The 5037-nt window shown below is 45.7% G+C and overlaps 1 non-coding gene across 1 annotated transcript; it reads left to right on the top strand.

Annotated features, from left to right (window-relative positions):
- The first annotated feature begins 1636 nt into the window (after positions 1-1636).
- On the top strand, positions 1637-1755 carry LOC118150859 (5S ribosomal RNA). Its single transcript, XR_008479026.1, has one exon. It is a non-coding gene; the product is annotated as a 5S ribosomal RNA (ribosomal RNA).
- Positions 1756-5037: the final 3282 nt, after the last annotated feature.

Below are 5037 nucleotides of genomic sequence, written 5' to 3'. Positions count from 1 at the left end.
AATCGTGTCTCCACTAAAAATACAAAAATTAGTCAGACATGGTGACGTGCACCTATAATCCCAGCTACTCCGAGGCTGAGGCAAGAGAATCGTTTGAATCTAGGAAGTGGAGGTTGCAGTGAGCCAAGATCTCACCACTGCACTCCAGCCTGGGTGACAGAGCAAGACTCCATCTCAATTTTTACAAAAAAGGCTAGGTGCGGTGAAACCCATCTCTACTAAAAGTTAAAAAAATTAGCCGGGAGTAGTGGCACATGCCTGTAATACCAGCTGCTTGGGAGGCTGAGGCAGAATTGCTTGAACCGGGAGGCGGAGGTTTCAGTGAGCCGAGATCGTGCCACTGCACCCCAGCCTGAGTGACAGAGTGAGACTCAGTCTCAAAAATAAAGAAATAAATAAATAAATTGTAAAAACTACCTATATTCAAAGCTCAGGTATGTTCTGTACTAGCCTGTGTGATCTTTGTCATGTTGTAACCTCTCAGTGTCTCAGTTTCTGTGCCTGTGTAATGTAAAGATGATAACGGTACCCATAGGATGTTGTGAGGATGAAATCAACTCAGGAAAAGTACAACTACTGCTTGGCACAAACTAAGTACTTGATGTAATACGTAAAGGTCCTTCAGTATCTGGATCCCACCTGTCTCTCCAGACTCAAAGATGACAGCCTCTACTTCTAACCTGCTAAATCACTGTACTCTGTGTTCTCACAGCACTCAGTTCATATCTCTATTGTCACTTACATCACATTGTAGTTGGTATATTCACATGTTTATATCCCCTAGTAAATTATGTTTCCAAGTACATCACAAAAGTAAGAACTCTGTCTAGGTCATTCATTCATTTACTCACTCATTTACTTATTCAACATTTTTTTTTTTTTGAGATAGAGTTTCCCTCTTGTTGCCCAGGCTGGAGTGCAACGGCATGATGTCAGCTCACTGCACCCTCTGCCTGCCGGGTTCAAGCAATTCTCCTGCCTCAGTCTCCCAAGTAGCTGGGATTACAGGCACACACCACCATGCCTGGCTAATTTTAGAGGTGGGATTTCACCACATTGGCCAGGTTGGTCTCAAACTCCTGACCTCAAGTTATCCATCCACCTCAGCCTCCTAAAGTGCTAGAATTACAGGAGTGAGCCACTGCGCCCAACCTGGTCAAAGCTTTTCAAGGCCAGTTTTCTTCCTCCATCCCCTCCCATCCACCCCCTTGTTTCTTTAGCATCAGGGCAGACTTCCTAAGTTCACCGGAGGCATGAAGCAGGTTTACTTCTGGCTCACCTTTACCTTGAAGGTGTGGCCTTTTGGGAGGAGTGGATAGTCTCAGCTTCACCTACAGAGGATCTCATAATAGCCTTTTCATCTGGGAGGGTCCTGGGCCCTGAGTTCTTTCCTCTTCATCCCATGAGGCCACCAAAACCGAGTTCCAAGTTTGTCCTGATCAGCAGGTGTCCTCAGGGCAATGGCAGCATCAGTGCTCCCTACCCACCTTACCCCACTGGTTTGCTTTCCTTTAGAAATTTGCATGGTAGTTCCTTATTTTCTTGTCAGCTGATGTTGCTTTTAGGGTTACATATTTTATTTTATTAAGCACTTGTAGTTTTCAACAGATTTGGCCCAAATAAGATTAAAATTGGGGTCTACAGCCACACCACCCTGAACACACCCAATGTCATCTGATCTTGGAAGCTAAGCAGGGTCAGGCCTGGTTAGTACTTGGATGGGAGACTGCCTGGGAATACCAGGTGCTGTAGGCTTTAAGATTGAAATTGGAAATCTAGTTAAAAACTTTAAAGCACACACCTACTATAGGAGGAAGGAAATTAACATTTATTTACTTTCTTTTTGTTTCGTTTTGTTTTTTGAGACAGTTTCACTCTTGTTGCCCAGGCTGAAGTGCAACAGCATGATCTCAGCTCACTGCAACCTCCACCTCCTTGGTTCAAGTGATCTCCCGCCTCTGCCTCCCGAGTAGCTGGGATTACAGGCATGCGCCACCACACCTGACTAATTTTGGTATTTTTAGTAGAGACGGAGTTTCTCCATGTTGGTCAGGCTGGTCTCGAACTCCCGACCTCAGGTGATCCGCCCACCTTGGCCTCCCAAAGTGCTGAGATTACAGGCATGAGCCATGGCGCCCGGCCTATTTACTTTCTTACTCTGTATCAGGAGCTGTGTTGGGTCTTCTCATATCATACAGCCAAAAAAATTAAGGTCCAGAAAGATTAATTCACATACAAAAGATTGCATGTGGCAAAAATTTCAATTCCACCCCAATGTTCTGTTTGTTTTTGTTTGATACAGCATCTCATTCTGTCACCCAGGCTGGAGTGCAGTGGTGCAATCATAGCTCACTGAAGCCTTGACCTCCTGGGCTCAGGTGATCCTCCCACCTCAGCCTCCTGAGTAGCTAGGACCACAGGCATGCACCACCACACCCAACTAAGTTTTGTAGTTTTTTGTAGAGACAGAGTTTTGCCATGATACCCAGACTAGTCTCGAACTTCTGGACCTTGGCCTCCCAAAGTGCCAGGATTACAGGTATGAGCCACCACGCCTGCCCCAGCTCAACGTTCTTCTAACCAGATTTTGTGTGCTTGCTTGCTTGCTTTCTTTCTTTTATTTCTTTTTTCAAGACAGGGTCTCACTCTGTCACCCAGGCTGGAGTGTAGTGGTGGGATTTGGCTTACTGCAGCCTCCACCTCCTGGGTTTAAGTGATCCTCCCATCTCAGCCTCCTGGGACTACAGGCATGCACCACCATGCCCGGCTGTTTGCTTTCCTCTGTAGCAAACTATGCCCTGCATTTTGTTTTTAGTACCGACAGGGTCTCAGCTTTGAGGATACAGTCAAGAAGTGTAGGCCGGGCACAGTGGTTCACACCTATAATCCCAGCACTTTGGGAGGCCGAGGTGGGTGGATCACCTGAGGCTGGGAGTTTGAGACCAGCCTGACCAACATGGAGAAACCCCATCTCTACTAAAAATACAAAAAAATTGCCGGGCGTGGTGGCATGCCTGCAATCCAAACTACTCGGGAGGCTGAGACAGGAGAATCGCTTGAACCCAGGAGGTGGAGGTTGCAGTGAGCCAAGATTGAGACACTGCACTCCAGCCTGGGCAACAAGAGTGAAACTCCACCTCAAAAAAAAAGAAGACGTCACAGAGCAAAACACAATAATATGTTGTATACAGGCCGGGTGCAGTGACTCATACCTGTAATCCCAGCACTTTGGGAGGCCAAGGCAGGCAGATTACCTGAGGTCAGAAGTTCAAGACCAGCCTAGCCAATATGGTGAAACTCCATTTCCACTAAAAATGCAAAAATTAGCCAGGTGTGATGGCACATGCCTGCAATTCCAGCTACTCAGGAGGCTGAGGCAGGAAAATTGTTTGAACATGCGAGGCAAAGGTTGCAGTGAGCCGAGATCATGCCATTGCACTCCAGTCTGGGTAAGAGAGCAAGTCTCTGTCTCAAAAAAATATATATGTTGTATGCAAGAGTCATATGTAAAACAAAGAGATCCTGAAAAGTTAAGAACAGAAGGATAAGCAAAGTTATAACAAGCAAATGCATACAAAAAAAAAGCAAGGCTGGGCACGGTGGCTCACACCTGTAATTCCAGCACTTTGGGAGGCCAAAGCAGCCAGATCACCTGAAGTCGGGAGTTCGAGACCAGCCTGACCAACATGGAGAAACTCCATCTCTACTAAAAATACAAAATTAGCCGGGCACAGTGGTGCATGTCTGTAATCCCAGCTATTGAGGAGGCAGAGGCAGAAGAATCACTTGAACCCAGGAGGCGGAGGTTGTGGTGAGCTGAAATCGTGCCATTGCACTCCAGCCTGGGCAACAAGAGCAAAACTCTGTCTCAAAACAAAAGAATAGAAAGAAAGGTGGCTTAATGGTCGGGCGCGGTGGCTCAAGCCTGTAATCCCAGCACTTTGGGAGGCCGAGGCGGGTGGATCATGAGGTCTAGAGATCGAGACCATCCAGGTCAACATGGTGAAACCCCGTCTCTACTAAAGATACAAAAAATTAGCTGGGCATGGTGGCGCATGCCTGTAATCCCAGCTACTCAGGAGGCTGAGGCAGGAGAATCACTTGAACCCAGGAGGCGGAGGTTGTGGTGAGCTGAAATCGCGCCATTGCACTCCAGCCTGGGTAACAAGAGTGAAACTCCGTCTCAAAAAAAAAAAAAAGAAAGAAAGATGGCTTAATTCAGTCATTCCACAATGCACACATATATCAAAATGGCATGTTGTATACCATAAATATAAACAATTTTTGTCAATTTTAAAATTAAAAATTAAAAATAAAAATAAAGCAGGCCAGGCACAGTAGCTCACGCCTGTAATCCCAGCACTTTGGGAAGCCGAGGTGGGTGGATCACTTGAGGTCAGGAGTTCGAGACCAGCCTGACCAACACTGTGAAACCCCATCTCTACTAAAAATACAAAAATTAGACACGCATGGTGGCAGGTGCCTGTGGTCCCAACTACTCTGGAGGCTGAGGCAGGAGAATCACTTGAACCCGGGAGGCAGAGGTTGCAATGAGCCGAGATCATGCCAATGCACTCCAGCCTGGGTGACAAAAGCAAAACTCCATCTCAACAAATAAATAAATATAAAACAAAAATACGTTTTTTTTTAATTGCATTTTAGGTTTTGGGGTACATGTGAAGAACATATAAGATGGTTGCATAGGTACACACATGGCAGTGAAAAATATGTTTTTAAAAGAAAATAAAGAAATTGGAATTCCTCTTTGGCCCAAGACATGGTAGAATAACAAAGACTAGATTTACCCCCCAACGTACACAACTTAAAAAATGAATAAAATATGTAAAGCAACAGTTTCCAGACATTGGACAACAAGAAATGGAAGAGTGATCACCTAGGGAAGGGGAACAAATAAGATAAGCCCTACCGTTGCCTCTAGCTTACTTCCTAGATAAAATTTCCAGGCTGTGACACAGGGAAAAGCTATCCAAGCAGAGCCCTGCGGTCTCCTAGGGTTGAGAAAACAAAGTTCGATGT

The sequence above is a fragment of the Callithrix jacchus genome, chromosome X (genome assembly GCF_049354715.1).
Source record: "Callithrix jacchus isolate 240 chromosome X, calJac240_pri, whole genome shotgun sequence".
NCBI lineage: Eukaryota > Metazoa > Chordata > Mammalia > Primates > Cebidae > Callithrix > Callithrix jacchus.
Note: the sequence above shows the minus strand (reverse complement) of the source record. Positions and strands in the feature narration are given on the sequence as shown.